The following is a 10,397-nucleotide window of genomic DNA, read 5'->3' as shown; positions in this document are numbered from 1 at the left end:
GCCTCCATGAACTGATGCAGAGTGAAAGGAGCAGAACCAGGAGAACATCGTACACAGAGACGGATACATTCAGATGTGATAAACTTGGCCACTCTCAGCAATACAATGATCTGGGCCAGGGCAGTTCTGAGGGACTTGGGTCAAAGAATACTGTCCACCTCCAGAGAAAAATCTGTGGGAGTAGGAATGCAGATGAAAGCAGTCTTAAAAAGCTCCAAGTCTAAGCAGTAGATCTGGGGCCACCGCCTTCTCTTTAATTTGGGGACAACAGACCTTGGAATTCCTTCCTTCCTGGAGTGTTTTGAGGCAAGTGCTTTGTAGTAAAAATGGAGGTTGTTAATGCCAGCAGAAACAGCAGCATTTCTCTTAGGGGCTCAACTGTTTTTCTGATAACATCCTTGAGTGACTGGAAGTTACACATGGAGGTCTCAAGCTGTGCTCTTGGATCTCCACACATCTGTGGTCAGCCGCAGGTGGACAGGGGATTGGAGAGGGGGAGGAGTTTGAGGGGAACGTGATAGCTATCCCATGAAAGAGGGATTAGCCCTTTTTCACTTGACCACAGAGGCAAAAACTAGGAGCAATACGGGAAGCTGCAAAGAAGTGGGGGGCAGGGGCAGAAAGCTTCCTAACAATGGGAGCCAATTCCACAGTGAGCCCCTTCCTAAGGTGGTGATCTCCCCTTCTTCAGAGGTCTTCAGGCAGAGGCTAGACTTGCCAGGGATGTGATAGTGGGAATTCTTTTGGGGCCGCTTCTAGCTTGGAGACTTACTTTATGAATTTGTCTCTACTAAAATCCCTGGGCCCTAGCTGCCCTGTTGGTCCTCCATTTTTAGACCTTACTTCTAACCTCTCTGATCCCATCTGCAATTAGTTTCTGAGCAGGATACATTCCCTTTCCTCCCCACTGTCATGTGCCATTTCTCAACAGATGAGTAATTTGAACAGAGAAGCAGTAAAGTGCAGGAGGAAAGAAACTGGACTTGAAATCAGCTATTCGTACACTAATCTTTCCATCCTAGACCTAAACCATTACATGCCACTTGGAAGCCAGCGCTCTGTTGGAAGTACTTTTGTTTTCCCCAATCTTAACACAGTGGCCAAGCACTGTAAGTGCTGGATAAATATTTGTGGAATGACTCAATGAATGAGTGAATCTGAATGGATGGGATCAAGACTTGACTCTGCTGCTTACTATCTGTGTGACCTCAGTCTCTGGGTCTCAGTTTCCTTGTCTCTAAACTGGGGATTATGACACCTGTACCCCCCCATCTAACAGGCTTGTGAGAGAGCTACTTTGTAGAGCTGGATGTGCCACAGAGACCTCAGCTCTTAGTCTGAAGAAGAGATGACTTAGATCTAGCGTGGGAGCCACATTCTGCAGGAGCCATAAAGTCCATTTTTTTTCAGGCACTGTCACAGGAGCGGCGCTGTGAGCACTGCACGGCTCTCACGAAATGACATTTCAAAAAATGTGGCGTTTATGGCTCTCACGGCCAAAAAGGTTGCCGACCCCTGCTCCAGATGGTGGGCTTTAAGTGACCCTTGGCCAAATAGAATGCACAGGGGATTCCTGTCTATGAAAGGTTAGATGAGACCTGTCAGTCTGCTTCCAAAGATGAATCCATGACCCTGGGAGACTGTCCCCTTCTAGGCCTAGATCTCCATCAAATATCATATTATTTAAAATAATTGAAGGATTCTTGGAGAAAGAAGCCAGGTAGGTCTTCTGAATATGCAAGGTTATAAAGCACACAGGTTTGGAATTAGAAAGGAATATCATTGATCTTGGTTCTTTGCTGAAAGCCATCGAGGCTGTGACGTTTAGCAAGGTTACTCACAAGCTCTGACGCTCCAGCACGGCAGATTGTCAGGAAGATGGAAATTCCACACTCAGTTTCCCCTATGTGATTCTTTTTACAGTGACATTCACTTGCATTGAAATTATTGCAATCAATATCCTTATTTGGCTTCAAGGAGACACAGAAAAACAATACAGGTTCATGGCAAGAACAATCACAGTCACAGACTACCCACTATCCCAAAATAAAGCCCTGTACAAGCCCCCAGACTATAGACATTTCCCCTAGAATCAGCCCAGCAAAAAACCAGTAGCTAGTGAGTTCATGCAAGTTTCTAAAGCTCCCAGCAAGAAAATCCCTGGCCCTAGTTTGTTCCCAAACTCCCACAGACCAAAAAAAAACAGTGAAACACAAGGAAAATAAGGGAATGACAAATTAGCACAGAATCACCCTATAGCAGAAAGAACAGCATGGGAACAAAATTTGGACCAGACTGATATTATGGTATCTTATTAGATGTAATCAACTACATAACTATCCCCTTGATTCATGATGGGAATGAAGAGTATAACATATCTATAGACATGATTTAATTAGTTAAAATATAATGAACTATTATGCTTAGCTAGGAACTGATGTTCTAGTACTTACGGATGGCTGAAAAGAATAAGTTCCAACTAAGCCATTCCGTAATGAATAATTCTTGACGAGCTCCTTTGTTTAACCACAGTAAGATAATTAGTAAGTGCCAATCCTATGATGTTTAAAAAGTTAATATGTGGGGCAGCTGGGTAGCTCAGTGGATTGAGAGCCAGGCCTGGAGACGGGAGGTCCTAGGTTCAAATCCGGCCTCAGACACTTCCCAGCTGTGTGACCCTGGGCAAGTCACTTGACCCCCATTGTCCACCCTGACCACTCTTCCACCTATAAGTCGATACACAGAAGTTAAGGGTTTTAAAAAAAAAGTTTATATGTGATTTTGAATGTATGAGAAAATCAAAACCTGTCTGAGATCATAAAGAAAAAAGGGTATAAAAATAAAAACCAGCAGATGGCATTTTGGAACAGCCTCTGCAATTTGACTTGCACTCTGGCTCATTTTCACTCCATTCTTCGCCATGACATCCCACCTCCAGAGACCCAACCAAGCGAAGAGTTGAAGGCCATTTGGGTCCATCCTCTTCCAGATACACGAGTCTGCTTTAGTCCTTACAACATCTCTGACCAGGGTTTAGCTAGCAGAATGTTTCCAGCCATGGGACTCACTGCCTACTGGACTTGAGAAGCAAAATCCTATCTAGCACTCTCTTTGGTTGCCCCCCAAGCCTGGAAGCTCTCCTTCCTCATCTCTACCTTCCTGGCTTCTTTCAAGCCCCAACAAAAATCCCACCTTCTATAAGAAGTCTTCCCCAACCCCCCTTGATTCTAGCACCTTCCCCCTGTTAATTATTTCCTATTTATTCTTTCTTTAGCTTGTTGGTACATATTTATTTACTTGTTGTCTCCCCCAATAGACTGTAAGCTCCTGGAGGGCAGGAGTGTCTTTTACCTCCTCTTGTATCCCCAGTGCTTAGCACAATACCTGGCACATAGAAGGTACCTAATAAATATTTGCTATCAGTAGAAAATCTGTTGGGATCAATGTTATGCTTCTAAAAGACATTCAGCCGTTATATTCAGTCATTTCTCAGTCATGTCCAACTCTGTGACTCCACTTGGGGTTTTCTTGGTGAAGGTACTGGAGTGGTTTGCCATTTCCTTCCCCAGTTCATTTTATAGATGAAAAATGGAGGCAAACAGGGTTAAGTTATTTGCCCAGGATCATATAGCTGGTAAGCATCTTGAGGCCAGTTTGAATTAGGAAGATGAATTTTCCTGACTCCAGGCCTGGAGCTCTATCCACCGTGCCACCTAACTTGTTCTATACCAAGAAATTAAGTCCTAGGAATTGCAAATGTCCTTAGAGAATGACCTACATGATGATAACTTGGATTCATTTTTCTCAGTGAAGTCAAACTACTTTTTCAGATAATAGAATGCCCTTACTACATTCCTCTCAGTCATCTATGAGAGAAGAGCTGAACTTGGTGAAAATAATATAAGAACCATCGTCTATAGCTGGGACTCTTAACCTGAGGTCTATGAACTTGTTTAAAAATATATATTTTAAAATTGAATTGTACTAGAATTGCTTGCCTGTATAATGTGATATATTTTATTTTCTGAATTTACAACAGTTCTTCTGAGAAGGGGTTTCATAGACTTCCCTAGATTGCCTGCTGGTCTGTCTGCCTGCCAAGGTGGGGTCCAAAATGCCAACCAGGGGAACTACTGTTGCTCTACAGAATCCAGTGTCAGAAATACTCCTACTTCTGAGGGGATATAGTATAAATACTAGTAGAAGCAGGCTGTAGTCTCCTTGGTGCAGGCAGAATATCCCCTTTCTCAGGAAAAGAAGACTGTACTCTCTGTAATTAGAAGTACCCTGCCCACCTTTTGACAATGTCTTTATCAGACAGCAAAAAAGAGGATCCTTATATTTGGAGGAGGAATGAAGAACTGGTACATCCTTTCAGTTTGGAGAATGACCCATGACAGTGTGAAAGGGAATTCTTTATTCTCTATTTTGAGTTAACATTTGGTTAACACTAACTTAATTATCCCTACTTTAATATCTCACCAGACTGTGAAATAGGAATCAAACTTTCTTTTAGTACCCCTACTTAGTACCTCACCAGACACTAAATAAGTGTTTGTAAATTGTTTGTGAAAGTGGGTAACAGTCAAGAAATTGTGAATCCTTTTGATAAGAGTTTATACCTCCAGAGGATGATAAGTGGACCCCATAAGACACTGAAACCCCCTGGGCAGTGCTAGACAATTTGAAAGCTGTTATTGGCCCCTGTGAAGAGAGGAAGGGCCAAGAAGTCACTATGAAAGCCCTGAATTTCTGGGGCTAGTGGTCAACCTCAGGAGTTGTCCTCGACAGGTCATCGTCTTCAGCTTGAGCTGCCTCTTGGAGGGGAACTTGGGTGAATGAATAGCTGGCTTTCTTTTCCTGACTTCTGGAGAGAGATTAATTCCAATCAAGGGTTAACAGGTTGTGCTGGGCTAAATGGGGCACCGGAGTAATATTTATTGCGATAGGTTAAATATCATCTCTACCCTCTTTTTGTATTTCTCAATTTTCACTCTCTCCACCTATTTTGTAAATAAAAACTATTGAAAGTAATTTTGACTTGAGTTATAATATTTTAAATTGGTGACCTCCATATTATTTATAATTTTCATATACTTTAGACAAACCCTTAATTTTAATTCCTTACAATAGTAACTGAGAGAATGTTGACGTCAGACTGGGAGTCTGGTGCTAGATTGGACTCTGCTTGTAAAACAAGACAGGCATTGAGAGAGAGAAAATGAAAGTAGAAGGTTTCATGGAAGATATGGCATTTTCTTAGTCTTTATTCCCTTTGGCGCCAGCTGAAAGGAAAACAGTCCTTAGGTCTTCCCCTCTGTTCTACCATTCTGTTTCCTTATTTCTTCCTTTCCCCTGCTCTTCAGATGGCTGGACTTGAAATTCAGAATTGAGTTTGAATCCTGACCAGATAGTATTTTCCAGCTATGTGACCAAGCAAGTCACTTTCTACCCTCTTTCTACCTCAGTGTCTTCATTTATAATTTGGGGGTAATGATAGCACCTTCAGGTTGTTAGGAAGACCTAGTCAAATGATATTTATAAAATGCTCTATGAACAGTACAATTATTATTCTCTTTCCCTCTCCTCAAAATGAGAGATAGGTTGGGGGCATGAGACCTAAGGGCTTGGGAAAATAATTTCTTCTGATAATGACTTCTTCTTTCAACCTCCTGCTCTCTTTGCTACCAGGGGGCTCAAGTTTTCCCACAGTTTCCTTTCAGAAACCTAATATGTTCAGTTGATACCTGCCATCTTCAGACCTGGGATCCTACCCTGCTTATCCCTCTACCTGAAGTTCCCAGCAGTTTTCAGCAGATGGCCTTTTTTTCTCTTAGTTTACCCCCTCCCTTCCATCCTTCCTTCCTTCCTCCCTCCCTACCTCCCTTCCATCCTTCCATCCTTCCTCCTGTAAAAGGAGAGACTAGATATTTAAGGTATGGTCACCAGAAATCGATTAACTCGATTTCAAAATAAAATAGACCCAAGTCAGGGTGACTTTTATGGTGGTTTATTTACAATTAGGAAGGTTAAAGGTAGGGAAATTGAGAGAGAGAAACTCTGGCCCAGACCAGAGGCCAAACCAGGTAGGAATTTAGAGGCCCCAGCAAAGGGGCACAGAGGTGAATTAAACAGGGCTTCTAGCCACAAGGCCTCCTCCAAGAAGAGAGGCCTCCTGAGGCTGGAGCCTCCAAAAATGCCAAGGGAAGAGGAGAGTCAGCCTGACTTACCCACATGACAATTCAAAGGGAAGCCATCTGAGGTCTCACCAGAGATCCTTCCACCCCAAGTTCAAATCGCCAACTGCTCCAACAGGAAGTTGCCATCATATTTGAAAGATAGCATCTTTCGTCACTTCCTGCATCCACCTCCAATTTCAAGCGGACAAAATGGCAGCCTCAACACTGTTTTGGACTGCCCAAAGGGCAGTCCCTTGTTTTTGATTTGTCACTTACTATCACATGTGGGTAACTCCCCCCTCCCCACTTAATTCTAAATTGGGTGGGTGACATTATTCCTGGTGGCTAAAGTCTAAAGAATGAATGAGGGGGAGCTAATTCCATTTACACAATCCCCCCTGATGATTCTTGGGTGCCTAGTCGCCCCAAGTGATCACTTTACATAATCATCTTGTACCCACAAGGGTCTTCTAACTACAATAGTTAGAGATAAGAGGGGAATGGAAGAGAGAGAGAAAGCAAAACCAATGGCTCTTTTATAAAGTTAAAAGGTATGAGTGGAGAACCTCAGTCTTAGCTCCCTGTGTGAGCCTGGGGTCTAGAAAATCATAATCTCTGAGCTTCAATCCTGACATTTGGAGTAATGGACCAAGCTGGTGGTGTCATGGGGAGGCTTACCAGGACCAAGGACTGGGAAGGTATTTTATTTCTCTGTTGAGCACCTAGAACTCTAGCTATCACTTACTGCTTATGTTTTAGACACTGTTGTGATGTCTCAGTTCTTGTTAGTTGACTTGGGTATGTTTGACTTTGTTTTAAGCTGTTAAAACTTGGGAATCATGGAAGGACCATGAGATAACTGTGAACGGGATGAAATGTCCATCTCGCAATTGACCTGTGGTCTTGGCTTCTCTGAAATGGGGCCTGGGATGGAGCTTGGGCTATGATGGCCTGAAGACTGGATCTTGAGCCCAAGTTCTGAAACTCAAAGGCTGTTGGCCTTGGGTGGGTAACTTTGCTTGGTCCATCAAGCAAGGACAGTAATGAGGGCTCTCTACCTCAGGGCTTTGGTAAAGAAAGGCTTTGTAAACCCTGGAGGTGGGAGTGGGGAGGGGGTGCAGCTGGGTGGCTCAGTGGATTGAGAGCCAGGAATCACTTAACTCTCCCCCCATCCCCCATTGCCTAGTCCTTAATCCTCTTCTGCCTTAGAACGGTGATATAGTATTAATTCTAAGATGGAAGGTAAGGGTTAAAAATAAATAAATAAACCCTGGCAGGTCCCAGCCATATGAGATATGTTGAGTATTTGAGTCCCTTTTGGCTCTGCCCTCTGGGATAACCCCCACTAGGCACAGCTGGCCACCAGCCAAGGGCCAAGTTAAAGGGGAGAAGTTAGTGAAGGACCCGGTGAAAAGATGGATGGATGCATCAGTGCCTGAAGGCCATATTCCCGTCCTGTAGGGCAGGGCCAGGCCAGGCTGGAACTCCAGTGTGGGCAGAGCACTGGGCTGGGCTACAGGAGGGATACACAGAGTCTGGTCTCTCTTCTCACAGGAAGGGGTCAAAACACAAACTTAGATGAGAAAGCATAACGGCAGTGAGGAAAGGGCCGGGACCTGGAATTTCGTGGGAATGGCTGAGATCTCCCAGAGGAGACAATGACTTTTTCCAATGCGGGTTGGCATCTTCTCATCTTTGCTGCTTGGGGTACTGGGCGACTTGGCCAGGATCAGAGTAGTCTGGGTCAGAGGCAAGACCTGAATTCGAGTCTCCCTGGCTACAAGGTCCACTCCCTATCCACTAGGCCACCCTGCTTCTAAGTCTATAATAAAAGGGTAGAAGAAGATAGGTTAGCGTGGGGAACAAAGGTGAGGGAGGCAGGATAAATGGCCTTGACGGTCCTGCCCCGCTCAAAAAGTGGATGGTGGTAGGGTAGAGGGTAATGTTGGCTGAGTTGGGGTCGGAGAGAGCAGCTCCCTCCCTGGGTCTGTAGCTCAGACTAAAGAGAGGTGATGCCCAGCTAACCTTGGCAGTGAAGCGAGCTCTCCTTTGTCAACATTGTGGCTGTCAGCCATGCACCCTCTCCTCCTGCTCCGTTCACCAAGTCAGTTCTCCATCAATGAACAAATATTTACTGAGAGAGGGACGTGGGCAGCCCTGGCCCGGGGCTTGGGCCCAAAGGAGAATAAGGCAGAGCCCCTGGTCTCGAGGGAGAGCAGAAGCTTTGCCACGTGCCTTGGGGTGGAAGCGAGGCTCCAGATTATGATTTAAAAATATCTGTTTATTTATTTCATTAAACATTCCCCAGTTACATTAAACGTTTTTATACGTCCATTTGAGGTCATGCCCCTACTCCAGTTCTCTCCCTCCCCACTGTTCAAGGAGGCAGTATCAGTCATGATACCCATGGAGTCACCAAAACAGACTTCTGGATTACCTTCCAGCTTCCAGAACTCTTTTTTTTGCTTTTCTTTGGAACCCTGCTCCTTAGCCCTGTGCCTGGCACACAGTAGGTGCTCAATAAATGCATATGTTGATGATAACAATGAATGTCTACATTCACATACCTGACCAGTGGTCACTGAACCCCTGTGGGAGGGCTTCCAGGGCCTAGAACCCTCCCACCCACTTCCCCCAGGCAGCCTACTATCCCGCTGGTCAGCTCTTCTTGTCTCCCCCAAGTCCTGTCCTCTGGGGCAAACGGAGCAAGTCTGATTCCTCTCCCCCAACATGGAACTTGGAGGCAGCTAGAACTTCCCCTCCACTCTGGGTCTTCTCCCCTCTTGTCCCCAGTTCCTTCACTTGATCTTTAAGCTTCTTCAGCATCTAATTATTGCCTCATCAGGACAATCCTTGGGTCAAGTATCTTCCCAGATCATGGACCTGGTGACTATGTTCCTGAGCTAGAGAACTTGGCCCCTTTGGGAGCATCGTTGAGGCTGGGTCCCAAGGCAATGGCTAGGCACATCTTGAGGGGGAGGAGAGGGGAACTCGTCCTTCATCACCTCTGCTACCACAGATGAGAAACTGAGGCACAGAGTTGACCACTCAGAGGAATGTTCATTTTAGTGTTAGAAGGGAACATATGGATCACCTAGTCCCCCCCCATCATTTTCTAGATGAGGAAGATGGAGTCCACAGAGGAGTGAGTGGCAGCATCCATGTGCTGGAACGTTGTTGGCTCCAGATGCCTTACCAGGCAGCCTCAGCCCCTAAACGCAAACCCAAGGCTCCCGAGTACATTAGAGAGGCCTCGGCACCCCCAACACTGCCCCTCTCGGGTTTGGAGGACGGACAGACGGACACTCAGTTTCGCAGAGAGATTGCTGGGAATCTTTGATTTGGCCAAGAGCTCTCAGGAGTGAAGGAAACAAACCCAACCACACACACCTACACAAACCGAAACTTCCCAGTTCGTGTTAGATTGTCAGCCGGAAGTGGGGAAAGGGGGAAGATAACTCCCTCTGGTCCCCTCCCCGCATGACTACTGTTGCCAGGCAATGGTGTAGGGCTAAGCAGAGTGAGGGGCCTCCAGCCCTGGGCCCTTTTACCTGCTTCAGTGCTCCGACCATACTGGAGGGGGACACTGTCTCCAGCAAGCGCTAAGTTTTCCCATTCCTTTGCTTTTGTTCTGCCTGGAATGCTCTCCCTACCCATCTTCATCTAATGAATTCCTAGGGGGCTCAGTGGCTATGGTGCCAGACCTACAGACGGGAGGTCCTGGGTTTGAATGTGGCCTCAGACACTTCCTAGCTGGGTGACCCTGAACAAGTCACTTCACCTCAATGCCTAACCTCTTAGAGAGAGTTGTTACTAAGATAGAAAGTAAGGGGTTTTCTTTTTATTTTATTTCTAGTTTTTTTAAAAAATTTTAATTAGTTTAGAATATTTTCCCATGGTTACATGATTCATGTTCTTTCCCTCCCCTCCTCCCACCCCCCTCCCATAGGCAACAGGCAATTCCACTGGGATTTACATGTGTCATAGATCAAGACTTATTTCCATATTATTTATATTTGCATGAGGGTGATCACTTAGAGTCTACATCCCCAATCATATCCCCATCGACCTATGTAATCGAGCAGTTGTTTTTCTTCTGTGTTTCCTCTCCTGCAGTTCTTCCTCTGAATGTGGGTAGCGTCTTTTACATAAATCCCTCAGAATTGTCCTGGGTCATTGCATTGCTGCTAGTAGAAAAGTCAGTTACATTCGATTGTG

Source organism: Gracilinanus agilis, chromosome 5 (genome assembly GCF_016433145.1).
Source record: "Gracilinanus agilis isolate LMUSP501 chromosome 5, AgileGrace, whole genome shotgun sequence".
NCBI lineage: Eukaryota > Metazoa > Chordata > Mammalia > Didelphimorphia > Didelphidae > Gracilinanus > Gracilinanus agilis.
The sequence above is the reverse complement of the archived record's forward strand: the minus strand, read 5'-3'. Positions refer to the sequence as shown.